The sequence below is a fragment of the Narcine bancroftii genome, chromosome 1 (genome assembly GCF_036971445.1).
Source record: "Narcine bancroftii isolate sNarBan1 chromosome 1, sNarBan1.hap1, whole genome shotgun sequence".
Classification (NCBI taxonomy): Eukaryota; Metazoa; Chordata; class Chondrichthyes; order Torpediniformes; family Narcinidae; genus Narcine; species Narcine bancroftii.
In genome coordinates this window covers 99387305-99410034 of record NC_091469.1, presented here as the reverse complement: position 1 = coordinate 99410034, position 22730 = coordinate 99387305, and the positions used below count along the sequence as shown (strand labels likewise).

Sequence of the window (22730 nt, the reverse complement as noted above, 5' to 3'; positions counted from 1 at the left end):
ACAAAATTCTCCTCCTTTTACAGTTAGATGTACTATGCAATACCCCTGGATCATCGCAGAGTGCGAATGCGAAGTTAGGAAAATATAATAGTCCATCGGGTACACTCTTAAATTGTTCCGCAGAGCCATCATCGAGTTTATAAAGCTCTCTGTGGAGCCAATGTCTACTAAGCAATAAGTCAAATGTCTGTTTACTCTCACCTCCATCGTGGAGTTATTCAGTTGGTGAGGTATTGCCTGATCCAGGATGACTGATGCCAGGACTCCAGAAACCCCGTTGCTGCCCATGCTGATGTCGACTCTCTCCTCTTGGCCCGCGGGCAGACAAGATGGTGCTGACCATGAGGTGTGACAAGATGGTCACCCTCCATCTTGATCTGACGATAGACTAGGTGGAGCCGACTTCAAGGCGCAGAAAGGTGGCCTCCGTGGCTTCCCGTGATGCTTCACTTCTGGTGGTGAGTCCCGCAACGAGATGCAGCAAGAAGATGTGCGGGGCAAACAGAGCAGAGAGATGGGGGCCGGACCTTTGGGACTCGGGCATGGGTCAAGCGATGATTTGGGGGTTGCACTCGCAGTTCCCCTCTTTGGTTTCTCTTTAGACCGGCAGACCTTCACCCACTGTCCTTGCTTACTGCATCCAGTGCACACGGAGTTTCTCGCGGGGCCACAGGCGCAGGGGTGCTGTGCCTAGCAACAGAAGTAGCATCCCCAGTCTTGCATGGTTGAAGCCATTAGCGCTGGGGTTGTGGGGGTCATAGGTGCCCCAATGATCTGGTCCTCTGAAAGGGCACCGCTTTCACCCGTGAGGTTGTCAGCTCCCAGTTGGGCCTGCTCGAACACTTTAGCCAGCTCCAGGATGCTGGATAAGTCTTTCTTCCCCAACTCCAGCACTTGCTGCCTCATGTACCTCGACCTCACTCTTCCACAAGGGTGTCCCAGATTTGTGCCACCTCTCTCACCCAGGCTGTGGCAGTTTCGTAGTGGCACTTTCTGGTCAGGACTCACAGTTCAAGAATATAGTCATCCAGTACTGTTGATGTTGAGAGAATCAGTGCCTTGCCAGCACATCATTCTGGGGTCTCATGTAACAGGCCTTCAAGCCTTCTATGGCCGACTTGTAGGTAGCACAGTTGCTGATGACAGCGTACCCTTTGGGGTTGACTTGAGAGAGGAGTACCGATCTCTGGAGACCATATGAGTTGAAAACATCTTGTGTGGCTGTCAGATAGGACTGGAAGCACTCCAGCCAGTAGGCAAATTCCTCTGGGTCCTCAGGGGGACAGAGGATCAATCTGGACCATGCCTGGTTTCAACAGGGCTTCCATCTTGTTTCAAAGTTAAGCTATTATGCATGACATCACTTATAAATGCAAGATATGGATTGGTTCAGTATAATTTTTTTACACCAATTAGATCTTATCTCACAGAAATTACATAGATCAAAAGCAGAAATATTAGAGATGTGTTTTGGATGCGGGACTGAGACAGGAACTTTTTTACATGCTCCATTGTCTTTCGTGAAGGTGAGGCCATTTTGGCAAGACATTACAGAAAACTTAAGCAGGATAACAGGAGTGGCATTCTTGGCGACCCATAGCTATATCCATGTGTACAGTTTGCTGGTAATACAGAGCATTGCCACTCAAAAGACCAATATGACAATGGGAATGGCTGACTCAGTTATTCCAATGAGTGGATTTTGACTTTTGGAAATTTGCAGAATGGATAGAAATCAAATATGTAGATAGGTACTTCTATGACAATGGAATGAATCTGTTTGCATAGAATACATAAGTAGTTAGTGTCTAACAATGTACCACCATTTTCTTTGCATTTATTTTCAGAGGCTGATGTAATAGCATGTGATGTCTATTCATTATTTCATATAATTCTATGGGGTAGGGAGCCTATACCTGTGTTACATGAAGATTTAATGAACCAAATATACCAAGGTTATTCCAGCTTCATGGTGAATTATCACCTGGGTAACCACCTGTTAAGTAGCATATGATCTGCACTCTGCCACTAATTTTAGTCTGGTAATGCATCACCATCTTTGCTTGCCACTGAACTTGGTACATTCTAGAATAGCAAGGTAGTAATTAAATAAGGGCAATGTTTTGAAGAAAAAAATCAATTCCATGGTCCATATCTGTAGTTTGAAACTACTTAGTTTGTTTCAGAAATGTTCATGTTGATTTGGTGATCACAGAAAAAGACAAGCCTGTGAATAGTGATGTAGTAGATGAGAATGAATCTGTTCCTGGCATTGATTCAGAATTAACTGATGGTTAAAAAAGTCACTGAAAAGCACTGTGTCAAGTCAAGGATTGTGAGTTCCATACTACTAGGAATGAGTAAAATGTAAAAGATATGTGTGCCCAAGGACCAAGCTCTGAAAAAAGCCATTCAACAGACTGAATATTTAATGACAGCATATAACTGAAAGGTGTTTATACATGTTCAGAGGGAAACAGTATGATTTATTTGTACATAATGCAAATTAGTCTTAGTAGAAGATACACTGCTGTTATTAAGTAGGCAAATTAAAGTAAGTCCCTTACTTTTAGTGTTAGAATAACGATCCTTTTCAAAGTTCCTGTCACCTTTCACTGGTATATCCACAAGTTTCCAAGGGCCACCTTAGGGTATTTAAATTAATGTTTATGATTCACACAGTCACTCCTTCCAATTAACACTTGCTCATAAACAAATTAAGCTATTGTTAAATATTGGGAGGCATTAATTTCATAAGAGCAAAGTGATATATTTGCTGACAGTTAACTACCAAAGTTAGATGTTTGAGCAGGTCCCAATATTTGCAGCTTCAGGGTATACATCCAGCAGCATCAAATATTGAGCAATGACTATCTGTAATTCTATGACTTATAACTTGCCTGTGCTTGTGTTGGAATCTAGGGGTTAAAACAGTATGAAATAAATGATTAATTAATAAGTGTACATTTACTGCATGGTTCAGGGAAAAAGGAATGTGATTAAGTGGCAATCACAGCATGGAGCAAAGTTGGCTGAGCAAAATTGTCTCTCCAAAATACAGGGAGAGGAAATGCATAAAACGATTTAGGAGGAATGCTCAAACTAAAGGAGGTGGTGAGTAGCACAGGAGACACAGGCCAGATCAGAACAAAGAATGGCCTGCAAGAAACAAAGGGAATGGAAAACCAGTCTAGGAGGAAGATTAAGGCAGGAGGAGATGTTAAAGAGAACAGCAGAAATTGGCCAGACAAGAACAGAATGGTGATTAGAAATATCTGGGGTTGAATTAATTTCTGATCAACACAACAGGATAGTCTGGCCTGGAGAATTAAGATGGGAGTGCTACACCCCAGATATCTGCAAAACAGGAGATGACTTGTGATAACCCTTATGCAAAAAGATCCAGCAAAGGAAGACAACTTTTGTTCTGTATGATAAGGTTGACCTATATAAACTGATGTGCTCCACACCAGGGTCATGCCTAGCGCGGAATGCCACACTGACCACCGGCTGGTTCGCTGCAAGCTCAACCTTCACTTCAAACCAAAGTCCAGGAACAATAAAGCCCCCAGAAAGAGGTTCAATGTTGGAAACCTGCAGTCAGACGAAGTGAGAGGAAACTTCCAGGCAAACCTCAAAGCAAAGCTCGACGATGCAACCCGCCTCACGGACCCATCCCCTGAAACCCTCTGGGATCAGTTGAAGACTACCATACTGCAATCCACTGAAGAGGTACTGGGCTTCTCCTCCAGGAAAAACAAGGACTGGTTTGACGAAAACAGCCAGGAAATCCAGGAGCTGCTGGCAAAGAAGCGAGCTGCCCACCAGGCTCACCTTACAAAGCCGTCCTGTCCAGAGAAGAAACAAGCCTTCCGTCGCGCATGCAGCCATCTTCAGCGCAAACTCCGGGAGATCCAAAATGAGTGGTGGACTAGCCTCGCCAAACGAACCCAGCTCAGCGCGGACATTGGCGACTTCAGGGGTTTCTACGAGGCTCTAAAGGCTGTGTATGGCCCCTCACCCCAAGTCCAAAGCCCGCTGCGCAGCTCAGACGGCAAAGTCCTCCTCAGCGACAAGATCTCCATCCTCAACCGATGGTCAGAACACTTCCAATCTCTTTTCAGTGCCAACCGCTCAGTCCAAGATTCCACCCTGCTCCAGCTCCCTCAACAGCCCCTAAGGCTAGAGCTGGATGAGGTTCCCACCCTGGATGAGACATATAAGGCAATCGAACAACTGAAAAGTGGCAAAGCAGCAGGTATGGATGGAATCCCCCCAGAAGTCTGGAAGGCTGGCGGCAAAACTCTGCATGCCAAACTGCATGAGTTTTTCAAGCTTTGTTGGGACCAAGGTAAACTGCCTCAGGATCTTCGTGATGCCACCATCATCACCCTGTACAAAAACAAAGGCGAGAAATCAGACTGCTCAAACTACAGGGGAATCACGTTGCTCTCCATTGCAGGCAAAATCTTCGCTAGGATTCTCCTAAATAGAATAATACCTAGTGTTGCCGAGAATATTCTCCCAGAATCACAGTGCGGCTTTCGCGCAAACAGAGGAACTACTGACATGGTCTTTGCCCTCAGACAGCTCCAAGAAAAGTGCAGAGAACAAAACAAAGGACTCTACATCACCTTTGTTGACCTCACCAAAGCCTTCGACACCGTGAGCAGGAAAGGGCTTTGGCAAATACTAGAGCGCATCGGATGTCCCCCAAAGTTCCTCAACATGATTATCCAACTGCACGAAAACCAACAAGGTCGGGTCAGATACAGCAATGAGCTCTCTGAACCCTTCTCCATTAACAATGGCGTGAAGCAAGGCTGTGTTCTCGCATCAACCCTCTTTTCAATCTTCTTCAGCATGATGCTGAACCAAGCCATGAAAGACCCCAACAATGAAGACACTGTTTACATCCGGTACCGCACGGATGGCAGTCTCTTCAATCTGAGGCGCCTGCAAGCTCACACCAAGACACAAGAGAAACTTGTCCGTGAACTACTTTTTGCAGTCGATGCCGCTTTAGTTGCCCATTCAGAGCCAGCTCTTCAGCGCTTGACGTCCTGCTTTGCGGAAACTGCCAAAATGTTTGGCCTGGAAGTCAGCCTGAAGAAAACTGAGGTCCTCCATCAGCCAGCTCCCCACCATGATTACCAGCCCCCCACATCTCCATCGGGCACACAAAACTCAAAACGGTCAACCAGTTTACCTATCTCGGCTGCACCATTTCATCAGATGCAAGGATCGACAATGAGATAGACAACAGACTCGCCAAGGCAAATAGCGCCTTTGGAAGACTACACAAAAGAGTCTGGAAAAACAACCAACTGAAAAACCTCACAAAGATAAGCGTATACAGAGCCGTTGTCATACCCACACTCCTGTTCGGCTCCGAATCATGGGTCCTCTACCGGCACCACCTACGGCTCCTAGAACGCTTCCACCAGCGTTGTCTCCGCTCCATCCTCAACATCCATTGGAGCGTTTACATCCCTAACGTCGAAGTACTCGAGATGGCAGAGGTCGACAGCATCGAGTCCACGCTGCTGAAGATCCAGCTGCGCTGGATGGGTCACGTCTCCAGAATGGAGGACCATCGCCTTCCCAAGATCGTGTTATATGGCGAGCTCTCCACTGGCCACCGTGACAGAGGTGCACCAAAGAAAAGGTACAAGGACTGCCTAAAGAAATCTCTTGGTGCCTGCCACATTGACCACCGCCAGTGGGCTGATAACGCCTCAAACCGTGCATCTTGGCGCCTCACAGTTTGGCGGGCAGCAACCTCCTTTGAAGAAGACCGCAGAGCCCACCTCACTGACAAAAGGCAAAGGAGGAAAAACCCAACACCCAACCCCAACCAACCAATTTTCCCCTGCAACCGCTGCAATCGTGTCTGCCTGTCCCGCATCGGACTTGTCAGCCACAAACGAGCCTGCAGCTGACATGGACTTTTTACCCCCTCCATAAATCTTCATCCGCGAAGCCAAGCCAAAGAAAGAAGATATAAACTGAACCAACTGGACAATAGGGGTCAGTCTTGGGGAGTAGCTCACTGTGCAGGTGCCCTATGAACTAATGAGTGACCCAGAGCTCTGTTAAGTTTTATTCTTGTGCTGTGTAATAAATTGACTGTTGAACTGAATACCTTCTCCTATCACTTCATTCAAAGAACACGCTGGACTCAGACCACACATAGACTAAATTAAGAGTAAGGTAAAGCCAGAGTCCGACACTTGTCACCTGTACTTCACCCAGCGGCTGCACTGCCATGGCTGTACCACGAGGAGGAACAAACCATGAGTGGTGACTGGACCACAAGCAGCAAACACTGATTCTGAACCCTGTAACATCCTGGTGACTCATAACAGTTTCTCACTTTCACATTTTTGTTTGCTGTTCTTAAGGTCTCTGATCATTAGAAACATAAAACAATTCAAATAAATCTGAATAACTAAAATAATTCTTAAAATTAACTTGTTTAAAAAGACAAATGTTTATACTGTAGCCGACCACTACACACACACACAGTGTGGCAGGTTAAGCTAACTCCTTTATTAGGGCTGGAAAGGCTGTTTTTATATTGTTCAAGTTCAGTTTTTGCTGATTGACTGAGTCAGCCACATGAATAACAATAGCAGGCAGGAACAACCATGCATATGAAGGCCCTTCTTCCCCAGCCTGTTTCTGCTGAGTTAGCTGGGCAGCTTGACCAATGCCATTTTAAGGCTGTTGATCTGATGCTGCCCCAGCTTCTATCCCCGCCGGTTCATTGTCCTAGGAGTCACTTTAGCGATCTCTGTCCGCGTCTGCTGCTGCACAATGTGCCGGCCCAATCTCCACAATTGCGGGCCGCCACAATATTCTTATTTTTTGTTCTTTTTAAAATATTTATATTATGTTTAATATATAAGCATAAATACAAAATTAACAATTACATAACTCATTTGTATACAAATAAGCACACACGAAAAAAACCCAATGAAAAGAGAGTAGATAAAACTACATCAATAATTGCTTATAATTGAATTGATCCATGCAACTGTTAATCCCTTTTATTGAAATAATGAATAAAATAAAGGAAAAAAAGAGAAAAAAATCTAAAAACTAACTCTAATTTAACCCCTCCCTCTAATCAAGGTTACCTTTTGAATGAATAAAAGAAAAATCAATTATGTGGAACCACTGGTAACCCTTGGAGAACAGGCTTGAACGTACAATAATTGTTAATTCTTCCAAAAATAAAACATTTCTAAAAATGGGCCCATAATTTCATAAATTGAAACAATCTATCTTTGATACTACATCTAATTTTCTCTAAACTTAAATAGGGCATTACATCACTGTGTATAAGTAGGAGATGAGTCATCTTTCCATTTCAATAAAATTATTTGTCTAGTATCAATGTGGTAAAAGCTAAATATTTTTTCCTGAGATGCCGATATAAGTTTATCAGAATCACGAGAAAAACGAAACAAAGCAATTAACGGTCAAGGTTTCAAATTAATCTTAAGAATCTTTGATAAATTTTGAAAATTTCTTTCCAGAATCTCTCCAAATTTGGGCACTCACAAAACATACGGATCAGGGAAGCTTCAAAAATTTTACATTTCTTACATGATGGATCAATATCTGCATAAAAGCAAGACAATTTAAGTTTGGACATATGAGTTCAGTCATTAAATTGTAATAAGCAGTGTCTTGCACAAAATGAGGAATCATCAATCAAGCTGAGTGTAGAATACCAATCTTCATCTGAGAATGTTAAATTCAAATCTCATTCCCAATCGTTCTTAATCCCTGCCATGGAAGATTAATTTAAATCCAATAAATTAATATACATCATATTAATCTACCATGAAAATAAAGCCGTAATTAAAAAAAAAACAGATCAAGAATATTAGTGTTGGAAATTCATGCAAAATCCAAAATCTAAGACTGAACAAAATGTCTAATTTGTAAATATCTAAAAAAGTATGTATTGGAAAGATTAAATTTAGCAGATAATTGTTCAAAAGGAGCACAATTATCTTGAATAAAGAGATCATTAAAACTTTGAATACCTATTCTATGCCATTCCTTAAAATCTGCATCCAACAAAGACGGTTGAAAAAGATAGTTATCTATAATTGGACGAGCCAGTGAAAAACCATTAATTCCGAAGAATTTCCTATTATACTTATTTTTAAAATGACACAATGGGGCAGCTATTACAACTGCTGTTTCGCAATCGTAATGGCCTAAGGTAGATTCTGATTTCTGATTCTGCCCATCGTTCTCCCTGTGACTGTATGGGTTTATTCAAGGTGCTGCAGTTTCCACTCACAGCCCAGTGTGGTAAGCCACTGAAAATGGTCCCTAAGATGTAAATGAGGGAGAGTTGCTGGGAATGTGGGGATAATAAAGTGGATGAGTCAGACACAATAACAAGATATGATCATGCTGATAAGCTCAGACTTTCCCCCATCAAAGCATTCTTGTTGTATTAATAGTTGAACTCAATAATTTCTTGCTGGATGACAGATAAAGTAACAATCAAGATATGGGGGGAGGGGGTGGGTGCCAGGAATTGCAGCATTCATGTTGTCAGGGTGTGATTCTTGTGTTATCAACTGAAGAAAATGTCAGGGTAAACCTTCCTTAGTTAGGGTGACCATATCTACACACAATATTACAGGTGACCTGCATAGCAAACTTTGGTGGTTATTCTCTGCAGAAGCATTGGCCAACAATGAACATTCTATTGGTAAAAATGTATCTAGAACATCTTCCATCATAAATCCAACACTGGAAACCCTGTTAATATGATAAAATAGTGCAATAAAATTGTTTGTGGATTGTGGGAGCCAATAATCCAGAAAATCTGAATTCAAAGTTCACCAGAGCAGTTTAAGGATTTAGAATCAGTTTACAAAGTTGAAAATATGAAGCTAACATCTGTGAATATAGCCTTTTCTATAAAGCAAAGTGACTATATGTTTTTGAGATAGGATAGATGCTTTTCTTACCTGGTCGGGAATAATGTAATATCAATCACATGCCAACTGCCTTCTTTCTCTTAGAACCCATACACTCACTAAGCAAATGGTTTAATGGTATTCACCTTATGATATGTGTAATGCCAGAAGTACCTTTTGGAGCACTGAGCATAAATTAATTGTTCACTGCTGCAGATTACTTCATAATTTAATCATTGAGAAAGGGATTCCTTTGAACCGAAACAGTTGCTACTCAACACACAAGAATTGAAACATGAGACACTCATTTGTTTTATTGTTCACTATCCCCATGATTTACAAAGAATGAGGTGAATTTGAGGGACAGACAGGCTCAAAGTCACATCCACCTGTTTGACAAGCCTGGCGGTGGTCAGGTTATGAGCAGGGCTGATTATAGAAACTAGGTCATCCTCAATAATAACAATCAGCCATGACAGGCAGGCTGAGATAATGTCAAATATGTACTGACGCCAAATGTAATCATTGTATAACATTAACTGTATCAAATTGTATTTATGAAAGTTATCAAATTCTATTTATGAAAGTTATCAAATTCTATTTTTCAATTAGTTTGAAAGCTATTTGGCCCAGGACTCAAACAAATGTAAAGTACGTTGATAAAAGCCAATCCTATTCACCCTTTGAATACTGGCAGACTTGAGCAGATTCAGTTACAGTTAAATTTTCTATCATATATAATCTGGTAACCAAAGGCCACATGAAAATTATAAAGCAGCAATTGTGAGATTTGCATGTGACAGAGACTTGCTCTTAGCTTCAGTGTCATGAGATTAGATTACTGGTTTGAATTCCCTTGCATGCTTCGATTATCTTTTAGATACATAGCAGAAGTGAATTTTCATTCAAAGCTGCTTTACCAGTGCAAGTTTAAATTGGAAAGATATAATTAGATCCCATGACAAACCCTGCACTATGGCTGTTTTGTTTTTCTAAGCTCAACTAATACACCCTAACTGCTGCAATCTTTGTGTGCCAGTGTAATGAACCAAGTCAGAAGGAAGGAGCTACAATGGGCTGGTTCTGGCTGACCCAGTCCCTTTGCTTCGACTTGCTGCACTTGTTTGGGTCTGATGCTGAGAGCCAGTTTCTCTGGCACAGTACTTTCATGAGGGTGTGTCAACAGCTGTGTAGGGGTGTGGTGGTATATTGGTATAGTTGTGTGACTGCTATTCAGTAGCCTGAACAGTCAACCAGGAGGTATTAATTCAAATCCCACCACAGCAGCTGGGAAATTTTAAATTCAAATAATTAAAAATAAATCTTGGAAGAAAATGCTTTTATTAGCACTGCTGATCATCTTGCCACCAGCCATTTTCATTCTTTAAGGGAGTGGTGTGATTTATAGATCCAGATCCACCAATGTGGTTGCCTTTTTAACAGAATAAGGGATGGATAATAAATGCCAGCCCAACCGAGCACATCCATGTCTTGTGAATGAATAAAAGTCAGTGAAAATTAGGACATTTAAAAGCTATTAAATTTGAAGTAAATTATTAAAGATTTTTAAAAACTTTTGAAAGGTTAAGATCAAATAATTTAAAAACACATTAAGTCTGGAGGTGGCAGGTACTCAGATGCAATATCCCAAATCCATTAGTAGACCTGCTTCTCACAGTATTTGCAGATTTCCAGGGCTTGCAGCCAGTAGTTCAATTCTGTATTACCCAGTGACACCTACCCTGTGTTTCAAGTTGTATCCAATCAGTTCCTTTTCAAGGTGAAGCATAGTCAAGTTGTAGCAAGACACATTTAGCCAACGTAGTCATTGAATGAGTTTCACACTTTTCAGTGCACTTATTTGGTAATTTCCTTTCTACTTATATCAGTGCCAAGTCCAGAATGACAAAGCAGAAGAAGTCATAACAACAGTGCTTGATGGAAATGCCTATCAGTAGTGCTCAAATAAATATGTTCTTTTGCAGTTTTGTGATTGGTCCCTTTGACTCGATCAAGGCTTTCATTTTTTGCATCATGCTGCCATCTATCCTGGCAGTCATTCCCAATGTAATTGTGTTGAATGTCATTGCCTCAATGTCTGTTGCATTGTTTGAGTACTTCATTATTTATGATCTTGTTCCGCAACTATAATTGCAAAGTCCCTGTGAAAAGACACCTTCTATAGAGAGCAAATAATTTGAGTTGGTCAACCAAAATGCACAATAAACTTTATTTTGCGATAATAGATTTTGCTGTAACTTCAACCATATTTTGTCAGTCTATTAAAGCCCTCCCAAACTCTGTGATCTGGCAAGTTCTTTATTTTTGCATCAACATGTTTGTACGGTTATAAGTAGTATGAATAATATAGGGAAAAGACTCTTGAGGGAAAGATTGTCCAAGCCTCTGACATTGGATATTAGAGTGAATGAGGTCATTCACTGGATGAATGAGGCAATTTTAACAAACTGATTTGTCTCATCTGTACTATCCTGTGGTTGCTTCTTGAGTTGCACATGAGAACAGTGTAAAATAGTCCCTACCAATGTTTTCTTGCACTTTGTCCTTATTTCATGTTAGTACTGATTTCCTTTCATTGATGAGTTCTGGCCCTCACTACAGTAACAAGAGTGAAACACAAAAGTCTGCAGATGCTGTGATTATAATAAAAACACAACAAAATGCTGGAGAACTCAGCCAAATATATACTGTTGACATTTCAGGCCTGAGCCCTTCTTCAAGGAATAAGCAGAATGAGCCAGAAGCAGGAAATCTCAGAAAGTCTCAGAATTTAGACAATGCCGGCTGGTGGAGGAATCCAGACCAACAGTAGGTGTTACTTAGATATAAGGGACAAGGTAAGAATTTATCATATTTGTGTGAAAGAAGACAGGAAATGGAGAGACAGCTGGGGGTAGGTGATGGAGGAAGAAGTGAGGGGGGGTGGGGGCGGTGTGTTAATGAAAGCCAGAGAAGTTGATATTAATGTCATCTGGTTGGAAGATGCTCAGTCAGAAGATGAGGTGTTGTTCCTCCAGTTTCTGAGTGGTCTCACTATAGTAACAACTACTTGAGAAGTGTTTAATGATGAATGAATAACTCTGGTTGTTTGATGAGTGCCAGCCTGATAATCCTGTTCCACGATTAGAGAGGTCAATCACATATTCCACGCAGAGGAAATGGCCACAATGAATCATATTCAGATAATAGAAAAAGTCCAAGTGAAAAAGAACCTTTTTATGTCATTAGGAATCATAAAACATCTCATTGTAGTTATAAAATAACTAAATACAGAAAACAAATTATCTAAGAGAATATCCCCTTCTTCTTTCTTTCTTTTTCAATCTTTTTAATTAATCATATTATAGGTGAACAATACATGAGGAGAATGGGAGTACATAATCAAGAAAGGAAAAATATCACTATATGATATAACATATTCCATTACACCACAATTAACAAATATGTTCTCATCTCAAACAGAAATCTTCAAAAAAAAAGAAAAAAAATTATATAAAACCCCACTAATCTAAGAAAAAAAACCCCCAAAAAACAAAAAAAAAGCAAAAATAGAAACTGGGTAGCCTATCTTGAGAATTTATTTATAAAAAAATAATCATCTGGTCTTCACCAACAAAGAGAAAAGAAATAAAATTAAATATAGTCCAAAAGGAAAAATAATTATACTAAGTCATGTGGAAATAATTTCGAAAAAGTCGCCAAGTCTCTTCAAATTTCACGGAAGTATCAAATGTACAACTCCTATTAATTCTTCACTCTTTATTTTTGGGGGGGAAAGGGGGGGTTGGACTAATTTGAGTTGGGTTATTAATGTGTAATAATTATTGGGGAGGGTATAGTTTATTTAGATTACTGATATTGTATTGTAATTTTATTATTTTATTCTTAATTTTTTTAAATGTAATCCTATATGTTATTCATGTTATAAAATCTTAAATAAAGTTTAAAAAAAATGTACAACTCCTAACTTTATCTAAACTTAAACATGACATAATTTGAGAGAACCACTGAGTCAAAGTAGAATCTTTCCATTTAAATAAGATAGTGTAGTCACACCAGGCTCACAGTGAGTGAAAGAAACATGCAGAGTTTTTTGTTAATTTTTAATTTTTTTTTTATTTTTCACACTATAAACCACATTGATCAAGATACATACATTTTCCCTCTTGAACATATACAGTGTCGTTTTCTCCCCCCTCCCTCCTCCCCTCCCTCCCTCCCTACCTCCCCTCCCATTAATTTAAAGTTCAGAAAATAGGATACATTAAACCCGTCAAACAATGTTGTCACTCAATAAAAACAAACAAGAAATTCCACTGAGTCAGTTCTTTTCATTCTCTTCTCCTTTTGTCATTTTAGGTGGTAGATGTCCACGGTAGGTTTTGTCTATTATGTTTTATGTATGGCTCCCATATTTGTTCAAATATTGTAATATTATTTCTTAAATTATATGTTATTTTTTCTAATGGAATACATTTATTCATTTCTATATACCATTGTTGTATTCTCAAGTTATCTTCTAATTTCCAGGCTGACATAATACATTTTTTTGCTACAGCTAGGGCTATCATAACAAATTTTGTGCACCATCCAAATCAAGTCCAAATTCTTTGTTTTTTATGTTACTTAGGAGGAAGATCTCTGGGTTTTTTGGTATATTGCTTTTTGTGATTTTATTTAATATCTGTTTTAGATCTTCCCAAAATTTTTCCACTTTCTCACATGTCCATATTGCATGAATTGTTGTTCCCATTTCCTTTTTACAGCGAAAAGATCTGTCAGATACTGTTGGGTCCCATTTATTTAACTTTTGAGGTGTAATATATAGCCTGTGTATCCAGTTATATTGTATCATACGTAACCTCGTATTTATTGTATTTCTCATAGTTCCTGAGCATAACTTCTCCCATGTTTCCTTCTTTATCTTAATGTTTAGATCTTGTTCCCATTTTTGTTTAGTTTTACCATTTGTTTCCTCATTCTCCTTTTCTTGTAGTTTAATATACATGTTTGTTACAAATTTTTTGATTATCATTGTGTCTGTAATCACATATTCAAAATTATTTCTTTCTGGTAACCTCAGACTGCTTCCCAATTTGTCCTTCAAGTAGGATTTCAGTTGGTAGTATGCCAACACTGTATCGTGAGTTATATTATATTTATCCTTCATTTGTTCAAGGATAATAATTTATTTCCCAAAAAGCAATTTTCTATTCTTTTGATCCCTTTTTTCTCCCATTCTCTAAATGAAAGGTTATCTATTGTAAAAGGGATTAGCTGATTTTGGGCCAGTATTAGTTTTGGTAGTTGGTAATTTGTTTTATTCCTTTCTACATGAATCTTCTTCCAAATATTGAGCAGATGATGTAATACTGGAGAATTCCTACATTGTACCAATTTTTCATCCCATTTATATAATATATGTTCAGGTATCTTCTCCCCTATTTTATCTAGTTCTAATCTAGTCCAATCTGGCTTTTCCCTTGTTTGATAAAAATCTGATAGATATCTTAATTGTGCGGCTCTATAATAATTTTTAAAGTTTGGCAGTTGTAAGCCTCCTTGTTTATACCATTCTGTTAATTTATCTAGTGCTATCCTCGGTTTCCCCCCTTTCCATAAAAATTTCCTTATTATTTTCTTTAACTCCTTGAAGAATTTCTCTGTCAAGTGTATTGGCAATGCCTGAAATAGGTATTTTAGCCTTGGGAAAATGTTCATTTTAATACAGTTTATCCTTCCTATTAGTGTTAGTGGTAAGTCTTTCCAATGCTCTAAGTCGTCCTGTAATTTTTTCATTAGTGGATAATAATTGAGTTTATATAGATGGCCGAGGTTTTTATTTATTTGTATACCTAGGTATCGCATTGCTTGCATTTGCCATCTGAATGGTGATTCTTTCTTAAATTTTGAGAAATCCACATTATTCATTGGCATTGCTTCACTTTTATTTGCGTTAATCTTGTATCCCGACACTTCTCCATATTCCTTCAATTTCTTATGTAATTCTTTTATTGATATTTCTGGTTCTGTTAAGTATACTATAACATCATCTGCAAATAAACTGATTTTATATTCCTTGTCTTTTATTTTTATCCCTTTTATTTTATTTTCTGTTCTTATCAGTTCTGCTAGTGGTTCTATGGCTAACGCGAACAATAAGGGCGATAGTGGGCATCCCTGCCTTGTTGATCTGCTTAAGTTAAATTGTTTTGATATATATCCATTTACTGTCACTTTCGCTAATGGCCCCTTATATAATGCTTTAATCCAATTAATATATTTCTCTGGTAAGCTGAATTTTTGTAGTACTTTGAATAAATAATTCCATTCTACTCTGTCAAAGGCCTTCTCTGCGTCTAAAGCAACCGCTACTGTTGGAGCTTTATTTCCTTCTACTGCATAAATTAAGTTAATAAATTTACAAATATTGTCTGTTGTTCGTCTTTTTTTAATAAATCCAGTTTGGTCTAGATTTACTATTTTTGGTACATAGTCGGCTAATCTGTTTGCTAATAGTTTAGCTATTATCTTATAATCTGTGTTAAGTAAAGATATTGGTCTATATGATGCTGGTGCGAGTGGATCTTTCCCTGTCTTTGGTATTACTGTAATTATTGCTGTTTTGCATGAATCTGGTAAGCTTTGTGTTTTATCAATCTGGTTGATTACTTCCAGGAGGGGAGGAATTAATAAATCTTTAAATGTTTTATAGAATTCTATTGGGAATCCATCCTCTCCTGGTGTTTTATTATTCAGTAGTTTTTTTATTAACTCTTGTATTTCTACTATTTCAAATGGTTCTGTTAATTTATTTTGTTCCTCTGTAATTTCGGTAGTTCAATTTTAGTTAAAAATTCATCTATTTTGTCTTCTTTCCCTTCATTTTCAGTTTGATATAATTGTTTGTAGAATTCTCTGAAGTTCTCATTAATTTCCATTGGATTATATGTGATTTGCTTGTCTTTTTTCCTTGATGCCAATACCATTCTCTTAGTTTGTTCTGTCTTAAGCTGCCACGCTAGAATTTTGTGCATTTTTTCTCCTAGTTCATAATATTTCTGTTTTGTCTTCATTATGTTCTTCTCCACCTTATATGTTTGTAGTGTTTCATATTTTATTTTTTTATCTGCCAATTCTCTTCTTTTAGTTGTGTCTTCCTTCATTGCTAATTCTTTTCCTATATTTGCTATTTCCCTTTCCAACTGCTCTGTTTCCTGATTGTAGTCCTTCTTCATCTTGGTTACATAACTTATTATTTGCCCTCTGATGAATGCTTTCATTGCGTCCCATAGAATAAACTTATCTTTCACTGATTCCGTATTTATTTCAAAGTACATTTTAATTTGTCGTTCAATGAATTCTCTAAAATCCTGTCTTTTAAGTAGCATGGAGTTTAATCTCCATCTATACATTCTTGGAGGGATGTCCTCTAACTCTATTGTCAATATCAGGGGTGAGTGGTCCGATAATATTCTAGCTTTATATTCTGTTTTCCTAACTCTGTCTTGCATGCGAGCTGATAACAGGAATAGGTCTATTCTTGAGTACGTTTTACGTCTACCCGAATAATATGAATATTCCTTTTCCTTTGGGTGTTGTTTCCTCCATATATCCAAAAGTTGCATTTCTTGCATCGATTTAATTATAAATTTGGTTACTTTCTTCTTTCTGTTAATTTTTTTCCCAGTTTTATCCATGTTTGAATCCAAATTAAGGTTGAAATCCTCTCCTATTAGTATGTTCCCTTGCATGTCTGCTATCTTCAAAAAAATATCTTGCATAAATTTTTGATCTTCTTCGTTAGGTGAATATACATTGAGTAAATTCCAAAACTCCGAATATATCTGACATTTTATCATTACATATCTCCCTGCTGGATCTATTATTTCCTCTTCTATTTTAATTGGTACATTTTTACTGATTAATATAGCTACTCCTCTAGCTTTTGAATTATATGACGCTGCTGTTATATGTCCTATCCAATCTCTCTTTAATTTCTTGTGCTCCACTTCAGTTAAGTGTGTTTCTTGCACAAATGCTATATCAATTTTTTCTTTTTTCAGTAAATTTAGCAGTTTCCTTTTGATTTGGTTATGTATTCCATTAATATTTAAAGTCATTTAGTTCAACATAGCCATTTCATACTTTGTTTATCTTTCCTTTCCATTTCCTCATCATCACCTTTCCTTCTTATCCATTTCTGCTTTCTTTTTTTGAACACTAAGACAACATTTCTAAAACATCAAACATTTCCCTTATTCTCCTATCTAAAATTTCTTTAACCCCACTATCCCCTCCCCTTCCTGTGTTGCCCTTTATCCCTTATCGGGCAACCACATCTCCCCTCTCCATTTGGATTTTCGAATTCACTCGCAAGCATCAACTGATTTCGCAGTGACCGTAACTCTTGCCCACCCAGCCCCCCCCCAGAAAAGATTTTAATTTTCATATACAACAAAGGTCACTCTCTTAATTCCCCCCATACTTCCTTTCTTCCCTTTCTTTCCCTTCTTAGTTCTTACCTGTATTCTATTTTTTTAATATATACATACAACCATACATATAGTTTGTGGTCATTTTTGTTCTCATTACATAGCTTCCTCTCTCTGTCTGTTTTGTAGTTGTTCTGCAAATTTTCTTGCTTTCTCCGGATCCAAGAATAGTCTGTTTTGCTGCCCTGGAATAACTATTTTACGTACCGCTGGATACTAGAGCATAAATTTATATCCTTTTTTCCATAGGATCGTTTTTGCTGCATTAAACTCCTTCTAAACATGCAGAATTGAAAGTGAGTTGAACCAACTGACTTTAATAGAACTCTTGCATGCGTTTAAATCCCTCCGAACCCGATGACATTTGCAGTCCCCTAGACCTTTATGATATCAGCCGCCAGGCTATGGGCTTGCCTCGCACCCAGAGCCTCTCACAGTCAGATCTGCTATGGATTTGCCTGTGACTCCATGAACTGGTTCACCTGTTGTGTGGGCAAGCTGCCACATGACCCCCCCCCCCCCCCCACAGAACTGATGTTAGGATGTGCCGAGTCCATGGCCAACACCTCTTTAGTTCATTTGGTGGCCAACCCGCTGATGTGGGGGTGGCACAGTCACAGGGTGTTCCAGGTCTAGGTGCGCTGGCTTGAGGTGGTCAGTGGTGATGGTCTCCCCATGGCCGCTCATGTGAAGATGCTTGTGATTCCATTCTGACACATCACCTCGTATGGGGCCTCCTATGGCTGCTGGAGTGGAGTCTGGTGCATGCACCTGCGGATTAAGATGTAGTCATAATCTCGGAGGTCCTAGGTGTAAGAGATCAGTAACACTGATCATTGTAAGAAATCAGTATCACTGATCTAAAAGAAAAGTGAGGATTGTGAGAGATGATTAAAACTGATATAAAAATATGAAGATGAGGAAACTAATATAGATATATGGGTAAATGAATAAAGCCAGTATGAACAGGACAAGAAATACATAATAGAATGTAGGAAGCAGTCAGTCTGAGTAAGATAAGGGTCTTCTAGATAGAATTAGCAGGTTTGCATATGTAATTAGGTAAGCCTTAGACAGTATTAGCCAGTTCTACATATGAAGAGGACACAGCCCTGAGGGTCGGGAAGGTGTAAATTAGAACAAAGACAGGTTTGTGAATAAGGACAATGAGGATAATGACATGATAAGACACCTACAGGATGCCCCCTGGTCCTCCAAGTGCACAGAAACAGCACTTAGGTAGGCAGGATTGCCTAATGCCAAACCTCTCCAGGAGGCAGAAGAATGTAAGGGGGGGGGGGGTGGTATTCCTATACTGAAATGGAATGTATAAAAGTTGGGTGAGCCCCAGTGTATGTGTGTATTCCCATACACAGGGGAAGCACCCAACTTTGGATTGTTGTATAATAAATGTTCTTTGTTCTCAATTTTTGTCTCGAGCAATTTCTGTGAAGGTACTTCTGTTTCTAACATAGGGAACAAAGGAAGGTGTCGGGCCATGGCATGAGGTTGGGACAGGAGCTAGTGTTTCTACCTTTTCTCGGAATCTTGTAAGCACTGGTATCTCCTCTGTTCATGAGCCACTGGCGCAAGCTTGCCTGGAAACATCAGTGGGGCACCATATTACCTACTCTGCCGAAAATGTGGCTAAGTCTTCTTTGGGAGCAGTGTGGATGCTGAGAATCCCCCATGGGAGCTCACCCACCCAATCCAGGCCTCGGAGGCACTGGTGGAACTGCTCTACTAGGCCATTGGACTGCATATGGTAAGCTGTTGTGTGGAGCAGCTGGGTCCAAGTAGCAGTGCCAGTGCCAACCATAGGCTGGATATTAACTGTGAACCCCCCCCCCCTCCCTGCCATTTGAGGTGATGTTGGAAGGCAGGCTGAAACGTGCAACCCAGTTTGTTGCAGGACTTCATGGATGTGTCAGCAAGCAGTATGGCTTCTGGCCACCTGGTTGTGAGAGATGAGTAAAAACTGGTATAAAAATATGAAGATGAGGAAACTAGTATAGATATCTTTCTTTCTTTCTTCTTTGGCTTGGCTTCGCGGACGAAGATTTATGGAGGGGGTAAAAAGTCCACGTCAGCTGCAGGCTCGTTTGTGGCTGACAAGTCCGATGCGGGACAGGCAGACACGATTGCAGCGGTTGCAAGGGAAAATTGGTTGGTTGGGGTTGGGTGTTGGGTTTTTCCTCCTTTGCCTTTTGTCAGTGAGGTGGGCTCTGCGGTCTTCTTCAAAGGAGGTTGCTGCCCGCCAAACTGTGAGGCGCCAAGATGCACGGTTTGAGGCGTTATCAGCCCACTGGCGGTGGTCAATGTGGCAGGCACCAAGAGATTTCTTTAGGCAGTCCTTGTACCTTTTCTTTGGTGCACCTCTGTCACGGTGGCCAGTGGAGAGCTCGCCATATAATACGATCTTGGGAAGGCGATGGTCCTCCATTCTGGAGACATGACCCATCCAGCGCAGCTGGATCTTCATAAGCGTGGACTCGATGCTGTCGACCTCTGCCATCTCGAGTACTTCGACGTTAGGGGTGTAAGCGCTCCAATGGATGTTGAGGATGGAGCGGAGACAACGCTGGTGGAAGCGTTCTAGGAGCCATAGGTGGTGCCGGTAGAGGACCCATGATTCGGAGCCGAACAGGAGTGTGGGTATGACAACGGCTCTGTATACGCTTATCTTTGTGAGGTTTTTCAGTTGGTTGTTTTTCCAGACTCTTTTGTGTAGTCTTCCAAAGGCGCTATTTGCCTTGGCGAGTCTGTTGTCTATCTGTAATGAATAAAGCCAGTATGAATAGGATAAGAATAGATATTAGAATCAGCAAGTTCACCAGCATGAATAAGATAAGGATAGATAATAGATAATAGAATGTAAGAAGTAAAGTTAGTCTGAATAGTCTTCTAGCCCTAGATAGAATTAGCAAGTTCCGCATATGTAATTAGAAAGCCCTAGCAGTATTAGCAAGTTCTGCATATGAAGAGGTTGGAGCCCTGAGAGTCGGGAAGGTGTGAATTAGAACAAAGGCAGGTTTGTGAATAAGGACAATAAGGATAATGACATGATGGGACACCCGACAGGATACCCCCTGGTCCTCCAAGTTCACAGAAACAGCATGTAGGCAGACAGGATTGCCTAATGCCAAACTCATCCAGGAGGCAGAAGAATGTAAGGGGGAGGGTATTCCTATACTGAAATCAACTGTATAAAAGTTGGGTGAGCCTCAGTGTATGTGTGTATTCCCAGGGTAAGGGGAAGCACCCAACTTTGCATTGTTGTATAATAAATGTTCTTTGTTCTCAATTTTTGTCTCAAGCAATTTCTGTGAAGGTACTTCTGTTTCTAACATGGTGAACCTGTCAACCATGGTGAACAGGTACCTTTCCCCCTCGGAAACCAGTAGTGGACCAACAATGTCCACATGGACATGCCAAAGCTCCTGTGCATCAGCTGGAAGACTTAAAGCCGGGCCTTTGGACTTAAGAGGTCTGGCAGTGTATGTATGTCCTGGCCAGTGCCCGACCTGCTTGCATCTGCCATGCCAAGCAAATCTATCTGCCACCAGTTTGGATGTTTACCTGAATGCATGGGAGGACCAAACCATGTAGTTGTCGAAAGCACAATGCCTCCAAGTGACTGGAATGATAGGCTGGGGTTGGCCAGTGGACACGTCACAGAGGAGCTGTTGTCTGTTGGGCCAATGGGGATATCCTCAGGTTGTAGGCCTGAATTGCAATAGGTTGAATTTTGGCTATGATATTGTTTTTCCTGCTGATGTGTTTTTTTTTAACTTTTGGCAACTTTTATATAGCAACAGATCCTCAGTTGTGCCAGTTTACATGTTTTTCCTTATTTTAATAGAAACCAGGTACAAAGTTTGTTTCACATTTGATTTACTTCTTCCACTTAATTCACAAACAAGTCAACACCATTTAAAATTGACGTCACCAAAACAGATTCACAATTGGGGAAAAAATCATCTAGAGAAAAGCATCGGCGTGATGAAAATGGAATGGTTGGCACACTGATTTCCTGCGGTGTGCTGTCCTAGCTGCTCTCTCCTAGTGTATGCTTGTCAAACAGATACTCGGCCATGCCAGACTGAGGAGCGCCCATGCAGGTCAGATTGGTGATCATGTCTCCAAGCTTCTTTATGGCCTCCACCTGCTCATGCAGGTAGTGAGTCTCCAGGAAGTCACACATATGAGGGTCATTCTTGTCAGAAGCAAGTTTGTGGAGATCCAGGAGAGACTGGTTGACGGTCTTTTCCAGGTGCAGGGCGCACTGCAAGGCTTCGAGACCATTGGCCCACTCGTCCCGGTCAGGTTTCGAAACGTCCTGGAGAATCACACGTCCCCCACGGTGGTTCTGAAACTTGATCAGTTTCTCCATGTGCTCCCGCTCCTCGTGGGACTGATCCAAGAAGAACTTGGCGAAGTTCTTCAATGCCACATCATCCCGATCAATGTAAGCCGACATAGACAGGTAGACGTAGGAAGCATAAAGCTCCATGTTGATCTGCCGGTTGACGCTGGCTTCGCAATCCAGGTGGTAATTCTGGCGCACTTGGGAAGTCATCTCTTCTGCACTGGCTCCGACACAAAACAGTTGCTCAAATCAAAAAAAGAATTGGAAGTATTTCTTGAAGGCGAGGTTTGAAAGGTGGGGGGGTCTATTCCGTTCAAACACTGTTGAAGCAAGAATACAACCCGGGTTCTCCCTGCTGATGTGTTTGACGGTGGTGGTATACTCCGAGATGCATGACAGGTGGCGTTGCTGCCATGCCAACCATGGATTTGACACTTTGATGAATGTGAAGGTGAAAGATTTGTGGTCTATGAAGACTGTGAACAAGTCCCACTTCTGGAACTATAATTCCAAAAAGAGCAGTCAATGGGTTAGGTTGCAAACTAATATCTAGTATAGCTGACAAAGCCCTCTCCTCTGTGGGTGCTTATCAAACCCTAACTCTAACCCATTCTCACTTTCAAACTATCATCCTTTTCCAGTGCATTACACTCGGACAGCGGGTAGAATCTAGGAAAGCCATATTTTCCAATTCAGGGAGCTTAGCTTGGGCACAACACATTCTATTCAATAGAATGAATTCCATTCCAATAGATAGAAATAGTCAAATGGAACAAGTCAGACTTAGTGAAGAGGCAGGATCTAAACAGGAAAAGTATTTTTCTCTAGTTTGGATGATTGAAGGTACAATTCTACCAGTAGACATAATCCAAGAGGAACATACATTATCAC

The 22730-nt window shown here is 40.2% G+C and overlaps 1 pseudogene; it reads right to left on the bottom strand.

The window, feature by feature from the left end:
• Window positions 1–21296: 21296 nt before the first annotated feature.
• Window positions 21297–22113, bottom strand: LOC138741023 (ferritin heavy chain pseudogene; annotated as a pseudogene).
• Window positions 22114–22730: the final 617 nt, after the last annotated feature.